This window comes from Haliotis rubra, unplaced genomic scaffold (genome assembly GCF_003918875.1).
Source record: "Haliotis rubra isolate DU_JTF1 unplaced genomic scaffold, ASM391887v1 Scf2, whole genome shotgun sequence".
NCBI lineage: Eukaryota > Metazoa > Mollusca > Gastropoda > Lepetellida > Haliotidae > Haliotis > Haliotis rubra.
In genome coordinates this window covers 1,768,250-1,783,110 of record NW_025766002.1, presented here as the reverse complement: position 1 = coordinate 1,783,110, position 14,861 = coordinate 1,768,250, and the positions used below count along the sequence as shown (strand labels likewise).

The 14,861-nt window shown below is 39.4% G+C and overlaps 1 protein-coding gene across 1 annotated transcript in view; it reads left to right on the top strand.

Moving 5' to 3' along the window:
• The window catches only part of LOC124275257 (tyrosine-protein phosphatase Lar-like), a 168,005-nt gene that overhangs the window by 74,437 nt on the left and 78,707 nt on the right, over positions 1-14,861 (top strand). The gene's annotated exons all lie outside the window — the stretch shown is intronic.

Sequence of the window (14,861 nt, the reverse complement as noted above, 5' to 3'; positions counted from 1 at the left end):
GATTAGAAAATGATTTTTTATTCTTTTTGTTGTAACTGTTGATTGATTGGACACAATGTAGATTTCAGACATTTTAAGGCAATTTGTTGAGTACAAATACAGGATCCGTAATGAGTATCCCATCTACGAGTAAACTGTTGGAAATATGTAAATTGTAATGCTTCTATGGAAAGCAGAAATCTAAAAGTCTCAGATTCCATTGGGCATGGAATTCTAAATAACAGTGAACTTTTGCAAGAATGGGTAGCTGAAAATCAGTATGACACCAGGTGTTTACAAAAAGGGTAATCATGTTCTTCCAAAAAACTCTCATGAATCATTTTCAAAATCCTTTGCTGTCTTTTCCTATGAATACTTTAAAAAAACACCCCGTTAATAGCAATGTATTAAAGTAGCCACAGAGACTGGGATGTTTTTTGCAAATGATTTTGCTCTAGAAAATGCCAGTGACGAATAATTTTGTCTTGGGTTTTATACAACAAAGAATTGCTGCATGCTTTCCGCTTCCTCTTATCCCCCCTCTTTCCACCGTTCCCCCCCACCCCTTACCGCTGTTGGGAGGTACATGGAACCGTCACCTGGTCTATGATTTTATTAATACGCAGTAAACAACATGGCTAAATAATGATGTAAAACAAGTCTTAGAGTTGTGAAGCTGTTTTATGGCCCTGTTGGGACTGGGTGAACTGTGAGTCTTCGACAAGGGGCACCTGTTTCCCTATCTGATTGTGTGCGTGTGATTGGCAGTCGGGCACATCAGCACATCCTTCCCCCAGACAGGGAGCCACCCACACTCCAGCCTTGATGGTAGGCTCAACACTTCAACACAGCACAGAAATTAATGGTTTCTTGCTCATAAACTCATTCATTCACCAACCCAACCCACCCATCCACTCATGCAAGTTTCCCTTAAACTATGCTGCAATACTGCTGGGACTAGAGAGGCTATATCTGATGATGTTTATGTCAGGCTGTGTTGGAATTAGATGGGTCTTGGGTATTTGAGGAAGACTTCTATAATAGTTAATCTGTGCACCCTTGAATATTTAACTCTGAACACAGGGTAATGACAAGCACTTGGACATATTTGTGCCTAAATAAGGAATTGGTGTGATAGGTGAACACATAGAAACATTGCAGGTTTCCTTGCTTTTCAACTCACCTTCTTTCGTCTTAACTCCTCCTCTTGCAGCTCAGCTCATCTTCTTGATTCACAATTCCTCTACTTTTCCCTCTACTCATCTATTTGTCTCTCAGCTCATCTACTTGTCTCTCAACTCATCTTCTTGCTTCTCAACTCACCTGTCTCTCAACTCACCTTCTTGCTTCTCAACTCACCTGTCTCTCAACTCAACTTTTTGCTTCTCAACTCACCTATTTGTCTCTCAACTCATCTTCTTGCTTCTTGCTTCAACTCACCTATTTGTCTTTCAACTCATCTTCTTGCTTCTCAACTCACCTATTTGTCTCTCAACTCATCTTCTTGCTTCTCAACTCACCTATTTGTCTCTCAACTCATCTTCTTGCTTCTCAACTCACCTATTTGTCTCTCAACTCGCCTTCTTGCTTCTCAACTCAACTATTTGTCTCTCAACTCGCCTTCTTGCTTCTCAACTCACCTCTTGCCTTTCAACTCATCTTCTTGCTTCTGAACTCATCCTCTTGCCTCTCAACTCATCTTCTTGCTCCAGAACTTATCTTCTTGCTTTTCAACTTATGTTCCTGCTTCTCCGCTCAGTTAGTTTGAAATATCCTGTAGGAAATATTTCAGATTATTTGTTATCAATTGATGAATGTAGCAGACAGCACAGCAAATTATGCAAAATATTTGGTTTTCTTGATGGATGTTCCAGACATGTTGATAGGCATGTAGCCAGAATGTTATCCAAAGTGTACTATTGGATGCTTCAACATTGCTCTGTACAGTACAGGTAGGATAAGCATAGGAATATACAGCAGGTGGAATAATAAACGAGGCTGAATAATACACGTTTTTGCTTTCCTGCTGTGCTGGTAATGCAGTAACAACCGACCGCGCCAGAATGGTGGATATGATGGGCTCCTGACGGAATTTATCACACTTTTAAATTAGAACTGGATTTTAAAAATGTGACCAGTAATGGTATTGATGTTGTTTCAGATTCCAATAATGTCTGGCAAACTTGTCAATATTTACATTGATATAGGATGGTTGATGAGAGATGGGTCAATACTGCTTAGCTGCTCCAAACATCAATACTGCAGTAACAAGGGCAGGCCGAACTTATGGGATGTGACATTCTGGTGCATAGTGTCTGGTGACACAGCAGACTCCTCTATGGGGTATAAAACATTTTAAAGGGGTGCTAGGCTCTGTGACCTGTGCGGATGCATTTTCAGACAATGTCTGCATGTTTTGAGGTTCATGTCATAGTCATGTCATAGCGCTCTTGTGTTATCAGAAACTAGATTGATATACATTGGAAAACCTCCAGAGAAATAACTAATTTTTAAAATTTTTTGTTTGTTTTGTGTGTGTGTGTGTCTGTGAAGGTTTTTATTTTATTTATTTATTTATTTTTTATTAGCATAGGGCCTAATGTTACATATAACTAGGGTTTGAATGCCTTGGAATGTCAATGGCTTGAACCTGTGTCCATATTAAGGCTGAAATGGTTGTTTTGAACATTGTTACCTTTACTTAATTATAATATTTGGTGTTGCTGGAACCATGATCTTGTTCTTCTGATCAGTTTATTTAAGAAGGTATATTTCATCTCTGAATCTGAGGTAAGAGTATCATATTAATATTAAGGCTTCATTGTATACTAAAACCTTTGCAGATGATACAATCAGAAATGAGGTTTTCTTGCTTGTTACCACCATTTCAAAGAAGCGAAACAGGTGTCTGAGATTGTTGTGGAAGTTGCTGTCCACTGTCAGCAGTTGTAATGGGGTTGTAGTTGTTGGGGTAGCTGCAGGGACGGTTGCAGTCATACTTTAGATGTAGCCGCAGTTGTAGTTGCAGAAGTAGTTGTAATAGATGGAGTTGGAGTGGTCAACATTGACATGAGGACATAGTAGATTAGTTGCAATGATTAGTTAAGTGGTCAGATACTTGTTCCATTCTTTCAATCCAGATTCTGGGGGACCCGTGAAGATCCGGGGTAGAATAGGTCTTCAGCAACCCATTCTTGTCATAAAAGGCAACTATGCTTGTCGTAAAAGGTGACTAAAAGGATCGGGTGGTCAGGCTCGCTGACTTGGTTGACACATGTCATCGGTTCCCAATTGCGCAGATCGATGCTCATGCTGTTGATCACTGGATTGTCTGATCCAGACTCGATTATTTACAGACCGCCGCCATATAGCTGGAATATTGCCGAGTGCGGCGTAAACCTAAACTCACTCACTCACTCACTCACTCACTCACTCAAGATTCTGGATCTGGTTCTCCATATTAATTACTTTGTTGTTTTCATTCCACTCTTGCTGGAAAAATGTTGTAACTGATCATTCACCCATCCACTCATTCACTCACTCACTCTCCAAAGTACCAAAGAGCTAGATGAACTACATGTAACGAATGCATTGATTTGTTGAAGCAGGTGCTGTGTAAATCTCATTTTTTTGTAGAGAAAAATTACGAGTGTTACATTTCCTTTGACACAGGACACGTTAAGACCTTAAGAAACTTGCGTGATTCTCATAAAACTTCCTTGCCCTTGAGAAGGTGACTTCTCTTTGTTTTCACAACTCATAGACATGTTTTGCAGCATGGGTGTCCTGGGTGCTTCCTCTTGCACAGCTCCATCTGGTGGCAGATGGGTCTGGGCTTAATCAAGGGAATGTATCTGACTTAACAGTGTAAAATCAACACCACGAGGACCTCACATGAACTCTTAGCTACTTTTTAACCATCATTAAATACGATGTATATAATATCATTATAATCTTGATCAAGGCATTTGATCAATACAATCAAAAACAGTTCAAGGTGAAATTAATTTTTAATATTTTCATCACTTGTGGTTTGATAGTTAGCAGTATTTTCCTTCTTACAGTTTGTTTTTGGTCATAAGAATCAAGTTTAAGCTTCAATTTCCTCTTTCCATCCGTCTTTTCCTCAGTTTCCTGTTATTGCAAGAAGCCTGTGAGTAAAGGATATATTGACAAGAACCAACTGTTTCTCACTGAGGAAGGGTTCTGCGACCTTGAGTGATGATGGTCACATTTGCATTGACGTGTAACCAATGTCATTTAAAACCATTCTTATATGAGGGCAATATGGTAGTATGGAGTATCTTCCACTGTTGCAAGAATATCATGGCAGGGACACCAGAAATGGGTTTATGACGCGGTGCCCATATAAGCTAAAAGTGGCAGCAAACCATACTCACTCACTCACTCACTCACTCACTCACTCACTCACTCACTCACTCACTCACTCACTCACTCACTCACTCACTCACTCACTCACTCACTCACTCACTCACTCACTCACTCACTCACTCACTCACTCACTCACTCACTCATAGCTGTGTTAAGCCTGACTCTCACATGTATCTACACAAGGATGCCAAACAAAGGTTGAAGATTTACACTGGAACCAATAAAAGAGTTTTGTTTTGATCTTGAAAAAAATCCTTCAATTATATATTCTGAGTCAGACTGGAAGAAGAAGAAGAACACTTTAAGTAAAAAGTTGGATTTTTTAACACATCAGCTTTCACCATTCCAGAAGATATTAAGAATTTAGTTGAAAAGATTGATGTTTCTTCAGTGAAATCAATTACACTTCCAGGAAGGTTCTGGACAGATTGAACTGATGCATGAATTATTGAAGCAGAAGAATGTGTATAGTGAACTTAAGAATCCAGAACGTGACTTGTGAAAACCTCACAAGACAAACACTGTTTTTAGCTATGAGTTGCAGTCCCACAACTAAAATATGTATCCAGACTGGTATTTTAGGATACAAATGTTCATCAATGATCGTGATGGTATCTAACTGACGTCTTGCGAGACTGAAGATGGATCCTGTCAGATCATTGGTTCGCTTGTTGTAGAATGTTATCAGTTATGCACAAGGCTATAGATGACGGTCTGAGGACAAGTCTCATCACAGATGAATTACCATATAAGCAGGGATCGAACAGGACGTGGATCTCCCACCATAGAAACATTGCTAGAATGTCTCTTGTTAATGAATGAAATCTAGTGGGATTCAAGTTGCATGAATTTGAAACTGCAGTTTATATTTATTCATCTTTGTGTCATTAGCCCCACCCATCCATCACCCCTACCCTCACCCCACAAGCGGGCAGTGGGGTAGCCCAGTGGTTAAAGTGTTTGTTCATCATGCCAAAGGCCAATGTATGATTCCTCACATGGGTCTCCCCCTGCCATGATATTGCTGGAACATTGCTAAAAATCGGCTTAAAAAGCCAAATTCACTCACTCACCTCACTCACCCACTCACTCACCTCCTTCCCAATCCATCACTCCTACTCTCACCCTTCCCAACCCTTCCATCACTCCTACTCTCACCCCACACACCACACACCACACCCCACCCATTCCATCACCCATCCATCATCCCTACTCCCATACCACACACCACACCACATCCATCACCCCTACTTCCATACCACACACCACACCACACCACACCCATCACCCATACTCCCACCACACACACACCACATCCACACCCTGCTTCCATACCACACACCACATCCATCACCCATACTCCCATACACACACACCACACCATCACCCCCCTTCCATCACCCATACTCCCATACTACACACCACACCACATCCATCACCCCTACTTCCATACCACACACCACACCACACCACACCACACCCACTCCTTCCATCACCCCTACTCCCATACCACACACCACACCACACACACACCACACACCACACCATAACTATTCTACATACTCTTCTGTTCCCTTCCACCTTTTGTTCAAGTTCTGTTTTGTCCAAAAGCTATGAAGAAAACATAAATCAGGACTTTTTAAGCAAATCCCGTAAACTTGGCATTTTGCTCAAGCAGTAGTCATAGGGGCAGATCTTAATGCCAGCTCATATTTCTGCTTCTGTAAATCTCTCAGTTTGTGTTCCAACTGCAGGAACTAGGTTTGCATGAGATCATTAGGTAAATATTTGCCATATATCATATAAAAACCCTGGTGTACATGCATATGTTCTATTGCTAGGGGAGCAGGTTGGCTTCAACTGTTTTCATGCTGTCATCTATTTATTTGTTTCTGCTCACTTTAATTAAGAAAATAGTAGAAGTTCAAAGTTGCTACCGAGTCTCTGTTTGGTGTTCATCAATAGCTCACTTTAAGAAACAGTTCCTGTTTGGCAAAGGTGAAAATTTGAGATGTGTGGAATGTTTGTAAGGCTTGTTATTTTCCGGGATTTTCTTAGCTGGGGGAACAATTATATTGTGTGTGCCTCACACCTGATGTTTTGATTAGACCTGATGTTGGATGGGGTCCAGACTACCTCAACTCCGTCTTGGAACCGAAAGCGATAGCTCTTCATCTTTTGTACGTTGAAGATCATCTTTCCTTGGGTTTTTTCTGAAAGGGCCTCTTACAGAAGGAATAGCAACACAGATGCCAATCGTTGTGATATTTTAAACAAAACTCAAGTGTGAGTTATATTGTTACTCACCTTGATACAATTGGCAGGATTCCGATGACGATTGACACTGGGAAGTAATGGGTTTTTTTGGTACTGTTTTATGATTGGTCAGGAGTCATTGGTTCTGTTCAAAGAAAGGGTCTAAGATATATTTGGTTTGCAGTTGATCTGGCACATAACTGTCACCAACTGGCATGCAATTTGTGAAAATTTGAAATGTGACTTTGGCCCCTATTGGTTTTAGTTAGGATTTGTTGAGTTTGCACAATGGTTTAATGACCAGTTTATCTAATACTGACGTTTCTCTGTTCATTGTGAGTGAAGGAGTATGATTCTATGTTATTTTATCTATATCTGTGCAATGCATATTTAATGTAATGGTTTATATGTAACTGAAACAGTGAGGATTTTTTTCTGCATAGCCTTAGAATTCAGTGATAATTTTGTTTCTGCCACCACTTTTGTTATGAAGTCCACGTTTAGCTTTAACCAACCAGCACAGCTAAACTGTCCGCAATATGTCAGTGCAGTGTTCAGCACATTGTTGGACCAAGACCATGTCTATTTTTGATTACTTGGGTTGTTTTTTTCAAATAGTACTATTTTTGTGTGTTTTATTAGCAGTATTTCATTGCTGTTTTATGTTACGATTTCACTTGCAAACAAGTTTTTGAATAGGTGTGCAGTGGTCAGTTAAATGTGACCTACTTGTCTTGACACTATACTGTCACCTCAAGCCATTGTATAGCAGTGACCTGATGTCCAGAACTGGTGGGTCACCATGGAAAACTATGACTAATACCCCCTCCCCACGCCACTCATCTCCTTGCCTCCCCTAACCAGAGACTGGGTTAATCTCCTGTCTTGACTGAAGGCTTGGACTCAGACTGAGGGAATATTCATTGGTTTAGAGCAAGACACTGACGTCTCCCTGGTCACAAATGGCATCAGACTTTGGTGAACAAAGTCTTCTCCTTGCTGACATTTTGAATGTGTCTTCATCATAATTTTGGTGTTCTAGTTAACCAGTTGATTAATTTTAGATAGAAATGGAACTTGGGACGTCTAGAATCATTTCAGCCGAATGTTAACAGCTGGAAATGAATCCTGATATATCCGTCCAAGTTTACTGAGGAGATTTCCTCCTAAAAGTTTGCTGATTCTACACACTAGCAGTTTCTGTATTTTTTAGGTGATGAGTGAAAAAGCAGCACTTCAGAGACATGTCAGAATTAATTTCCATGTCAGGTCCTGTATATTTTGGGACAAACACAATTAACATATGACAAAAAACAGTGGTGTTTATTGATGATTTAACAAACACTTTCAACAAGATGCAGTAGTTGGATCTGTTTGTAGTTCAGAGTAAGAACCATGTCTTGTACAAAAGGTTGATAGCCTATGCCTCAGTAAGTGTATGTAGCGATGGTTGGATGGGAAGGGGGGATACAGGTTTTTTCAGTAAGTCTCATGTAACTTCCAGCTCAATCATCACTTGAAGCAAAATTAACTTCACAAGTACCTGTCAAATTTTTTTTGATTTTTGAGTTGCAGCATGTTTTACCGGGAGCCTACAACTTCCTCTGAGTAAAGTTGAAATAATACAACAGCTACAGCATTGGAAGATAAAGTAGCCCGCTCTGCTGTGTGAATCAGCGGTGATATAAGCAAGCAAGTAATGAGCCACTGTTAATTATAGCTGGCTTTCTCTCAAATCGCCCAAGAGAGTTCTAGTAATTTGTGTAGTGGCTGCCTCAATGGTTCCCTTATGCCCCTTATGTCATAGGTTTGTATATACCGCCATTATTCTACAATAAAATACTGGGATATTACTAGTCAGGCCAACTTGGGCTGTGATCTGAACGTGTCATCTTGCTGGAATATGTATATGGAGTATTAGTCTACCATCAATCCTCATATACCAAGTTGTTTGATATCCGACCCATGAAGATCCGGGGTAGAATAGGTCTTCACCAACCCATTCTTGTCATAAAAGGTGACTATGCTTGTCGTAAAAGGCGACTAACGGGATCGGGTGGTCAGGCTCGCTGACTTGGTTGACACATGTCATCGGTTCCAAATTGCAGATACATGCACACACATGGATACACATGGCTACATGCACGGACACACACACATGGATACACACACGCATACATGCACACACATACACACACACATGGCTACATGCACACACATGGATACGCCACACGACACGCGCACACGTAGATACACGCACGCGGATACACGTACACATTCACCAGTGCATGTCTGTTATTGCCATGTTATGACTGAAGTCCTGGGAAAAAATACTGTTGAACCCAGTCTGTCAAACATCCCAGTAGTCTATCATGGTGCAGTACAACACAAGTCAGAGAAATTATTTATGCTGAAGGCAGCACTGCTCATCTCTCTCTCTTTTTACATTTGTAGCTGCATTTGTAGATACAACTGTTTGTTGTGTGAACACAGTGTAGACCAATTCCACAGACTTCCCACTGCGATGGCTGTTCTAATTCTATATTAAGCCAAGCTCTACATTGCAATCTGCAAATAAGATATTACATAGACTGTTTGTCATGCTTGGACTATGTTAATGCCTAGTGTGAGACACACATAACACTATTTTCTTCATCTCTATCTGCTGTTATGAAATTCCATGAGTATATGATTCTGTAATTTCCACCAGGTAGATCATTCTATGCCTTCTATGGTCTACATCTCTATCTGCTGTTATGAAATTCCATGAGTATATGATTCTGTAATTTCCACCAGGTAGATCATTCTATGCCATCTGCTGTTATGAAATTCCATGAGTATATGATTCTGTAATTTCCACCAGGTAGATCATTCTATGCCTTCTATGGTCTACATCTCTATCTGCTGTTATGAAATTCCATGAGTATATGATTCTGTAATTTCCACCAGGTAGATCATTCTATGCCTTCTATGGTCTACATCTCTATCTGCTGTTATGAAATTCCATGAGTATATGATTCTGTAATTTCCACCAGGTAGATCATTCTATGCCTTCTATGGTCTACATGCTGTTATGAAATTCCATGAGTATATGATTCTATTTCCACCAGGTAGATCATTCTATGCCTTCTATGGTCTACATCTCTATCTGCTGTTATGAAATTCCATGAGTATATGATTCTGTAATTTCCACCAGGTAGATCATTCTATGCCTTCTATGGTCTACATCTCTATCTGCTGTTATGAAATTCCATGAGTATATGATTCTGTAATTTCCACCAGGTAGATCATTCTATGCCTTCTATGGTCTACATCTCTATCTGCTGTTATGAAATTCCATGAGTATATGATTCTGTAATTTCCACCAGGTAGATCATTCTATGCCTTCTATGGTCTACATCTCTATCTGCTGTTATGAAATTCCATGAGTATATGATTCTGTAATTTCCACCAGGTAGATCATTCTATGCCTTCTATGGTCTACATCTCTATCTGCTGTTATGAAATTCCATGAGTATATGATTCTGTAATTTCCACCAGGTAGATCATTCTATGCCTTCTATTCTATCTCTATCCTGTTATGAAATTCCATGAGTATATGATTCTGTAATTTCCACCAGGTAGATCATTCTATGCCTTCTATGGTCTACATCTCTGTCTGCTGTTATGAAATTCCATGAGTATATGATTCTGTAATTTCCACCAGGTAGATCATTCTATGCCTTCTATGGTCTACATCTCTGTCTGCTGTTATGAAATTCCATGAGTATATGATTCTGTAATTTCCACCAGGTAGATCATTCTATGCCTTCTATGGTCTACATCTCTGTCTGCTGTTATGAAATTCCATGAGTATATGATTCTGTAATTTCCACCAGGTAGATCATTCTATGCCTTCTATGGTCTACATCTCTGTCTGCTGTTATGAAATTCCATGAGTATATGATTCTGTAATTTCCACCAGGTAGATCATTCTATGCCTTCTATGGTCTACATCTCTGTCTGCTGTTATGAAATTCCATGAGTATATGATTCTGTCTATCTGCTGTTATGAAATTCCATGAGTATATGATTCTGTAATTTCCACCAGGTAGATCATTCTATGCCTTCTATGGTCTACATCTCTATCTGCTCTTATGGAATTCCACAGACTTAATCACTTTATGACTATTTTGAATCTGTGTTAAGACTGTGCTGGACATATCTGTGTTCACTTAAGAACCACTAGCCTACAGCCATGCACCACTCTGCTCAGGCTGTTAATCTGGGCTGGTAATAGCCCAAGAGAAGCTATTTTTGAAATCTTGCCCATAGATCAGTGGGGTTTAGTCGACTTTGTCTTTCCTACAGACGTCATAAATCTGGACTTGACATGAGTGAAAGTTAACTATGACATAAGATCTTTGTAGGATGTGTTTGGATATTAACTACATTGTAGATATTATGATCAATGGTATTTTGAAAACAGACTTATCTTGATTTGGGATTAATTATCCCCCGTTGCGCATTTAGCGCGAAGCGGGGGATATAGTATTAGGCTTTGTCCATCCGTACGAATTGGAATATCTTAAGAACCGTTCTCTAGATTCTTTTCATCTTTGGTACCTTCACTTAATTTTCAAGGTCACAGCGACACTTTGAAGATTTCAGCATGTTAGCCTGAATTGTCAGCAAGATATTTCAAGACTTCCCTTAAATGTTTTTCAATAAGCAATTTCTTTAGTACTATTTTTGCATATTTCATACACTATGACATTCATGTCAAGGTCGAAGTCAGTCTTGAAAATATGTGTGTGTTTGAACACCTAAAGAGCAAGATATCAAGAGAGGTTGACTGGTCATGTTTTTGTTGACATTTAACTTAAACTTTCATTACTCTATAAGTTTGATTTGGTAATTTGCGGCTGGGGATTATGTCACCTTAGTGACAATGCTTGTTGTTTTAAAAATACTTTTCACATCAGTTGTACAGTTCCCTTTTAAAAACTTTATATTTGTTATGTCTGGTATGCACAAAGCCCCCTGGTGTTTTCAGAGTATTGGTATCAACAGGTCTGTGCTGTATTTCCCCTCCTCCCGGTCTTCTGTATCTTTTAATCATTAAAGTCCCTCCTTGTGAAATTTGATAGTTAATGGGCAAATCTAATGGCACTGAACAGTTCCTTCCTTCTTTGAAGTAGAACTGAATAGCTGGGGGCATTATCTTTGGAAATCTTTGGTGAAGGCTGATTTTAGAAATGGTGATTTGGAGTTTGATTGTTATCTACACCCAGACTGAAATATGTGTAGCTGCAGTTAGTGTGAACTAAGGGGGGTAGGGGGCAGGGGGTAGCAGCAGGTAGTGGTTGGGATGATAGGGGGTAGCTGGAGTTCATGGGGATTTTGGAGGAGGTGGGGTGTGAATTGTTTTTCGAGTAGCAGAATTGAGGCTTTGATACACTGAATCAAGCAGGGGACAAGTCCAAACTGCTACCTATTAATTAATATATCTGTGAGTATTAAATTGACATCTGGAGGAGTCTGTCCTACATGCACATTTGTTCTAAGATTATTATTGGAATAATTTTTGTTGACCAGCCAAATATGCCTTGATGATATTGCAATCTTGATTCCTTGATGTGTATGACATTTACGCTTAGTTTCTGAATATTTGTGATTTTGATAGAAACAAATAATTCCTTTCAAATTGAAAAGATGCCCCGGTAAGAAGGGAAATTCAGAACCTGTGCAAATCTAGACTTGCTTCATTTAGAGTTTTAGAATTGCAGAAAGGGCTCAACAGAAAGGAAAATAGTGTGATTCAGGGACTGTGAGACAGACTATAGTATATAAGTGTGTATTGACACTGAATGTAGTTCTGAGGTCAGGGAACTGTGGTGACACTTACCTACAAGAATGTCTACCGATAAGTCTGTCTAGATGAAGTTCAGTAGCCACAAGGGTGACAGCTTAGGCAAAACTCTGATGGTAGATCTGGTAGGAAGCCCTTCAACACTGGGAGAAGATCCTTGACAAGGATACCCCCTTGGGGGCCAGTTGGTGCACTTCCATCAACAATAACTTGATAAGACTTACAGAAATGCTTTTGAAATTTGCTGATCGTAAATACACCATATAGTCCATATCTGTCCTTATCTGTACAAAGTCTGGGGAATACTGAGTGATTTATTGCATTTAGGTTTGGCTTTGATATGTTGAGCTTGAGAACTCCTGATCAGCTGCAGTAGTGTGGAAAATAGGTTTAAAGTTTAGCGTTATTGTCAATTCTTGAAGATCATTACAAAATGAATTTTACAACTGTTTAGACAGAAATTTAGGAACAAATTAAACTTTCAATAGTTGTAACTTGGTTTTTGAATTTCAGAAAGTTTTTGCGATGTTAATTTAAGTATTTGATACCTTATGTTACTTTTTTTTTTCTAAATTTTTTTATTTGCACATTTTTCAGATCACATGTCACATATAATCATCAAAAAGGTTGACAAATGCATGCTTTTAACACCTTCCTGTAAAAAAGGGTTATGTATTTATGTGAAGAAGCTAACCATGCCGTATGTTTTGATTTCATGTTTTCTGATTATACAATGGAGTGCAAATTGAATAATTATGACAGTTTGGGTTATGACTGACATAAACCTGTATAAGCCAATACATATTAATAGACTGGGTGACAAATCTAATAACATGATTACATCATGAATTCCATTCCCTGGCTTATATAGGTCAAACAGTGTACTGTACATGTAAAATATATTCCTGTGTTTGCTGAAGTCATGATGGCATCCCATGGATTTGAAGTGTAGGAAGGCCTCCAGCATTAGAGAGTATTAGGTATTGGGTGGACACAATGTAAGCAAATTATGGCTGGTATCCAGCATAGGAATGGTTATCTGTATGTTGGTAGGTCATGGGCAAATGGTTAAACCATTGTGCTGAAGAAACTGAAGTTTGAACCCCATGTGGGTACAGTGTATCAAGCCCTTTTCTTTTGCTGCTTGCTGTAATGTTAGTAAAATATTGTTGAGGTGGCATAAAACAATATACACTCTGGGGATTCAGGTTTAGAAGTATTTTTAAGTGATTTGGATTCCTTACACCAAGCAGTTCAACTATATCTGAAGTTGCTATTCTTGTCACGATGTGGTTGATATATTACCAGTGATGTACATTGTTTGACGATCACTCATCACAGTTCCAGTACAGGTATGGGCTAACAATTACTCTTTTAGGCATGGCCTAGCAATTAGTATATCTGAGATAGTGCTGTGATATTGCTAACTAGAACCCATACTCTCACTCACTCACTCACTCACTCACTCACTCACTCACTCACTCTGTAACACGTTGAATGAGTGTATGAGGCAGTGTTGATTATGCTTGTTAGAAAGCCTTACCTCCCTTAACATGATGTTCCCGTTTACCGGCAGTACGACAGAACTCCTGTGGCCTACACAAGTCTTGGCACGTAAACAATATCTGTTTTTCATAATGGTGTTGAGATGAATGATGAGCATGTACCGATAACAAACCTGGAATAGCTTTCACTTGGACAAAGTCGCTATTTTCTTTCCAATATGTCTATAGACCTTGTGATTTAATGATCAGGCAGGTGTTGGATTAGATATCCCGCTGTTGTAATGATGCAATCGGATTACTGGGTCTACGGTCCTTACTGCAAAATGATCACATATGTCGTCAAATAATTGAGTGTGACCTTCAGGTTTCGACACACATTTTCAGTGTGACCTTGGTAGCCCTGCACTGTGGTGACACATTATCCAAGTCGTATTGTCTAACTCTGATCCAGTTTATCAACCTGTAGAGAAATATGTACAGGAACAAACAGATGATTTTGTTGCTTAATTATCAAAATTTGATTGTATTTCAACAATTTGTTATAATAATAATAAATGCATATTTATAATGCGCCCCTTCCACACCCTAAGGCATGCTCAAAGCGCTACAGAATATTTACACTGGAGTATTTACAGATGAAGTTATACATAATGTACTGAGAAAAGGTGGGTTTTAAGTCTGGACTTAAAAATGTCAATTGTGGCAGAGCTTTTAAGGGCACATGGGAGAGAGTTCCAAAGCACAGGCGCGGAGTAAGAGAATGATCGGTGTCCGAAGGATTTCAGTTTGTAGGATGGGATGACCAGTCGGTTTTGTGTGTTGGAGCGCAAGTTGCGTGCGGGGACATACGGATGTAGGAGTTCAGACAAGTAGGAGGG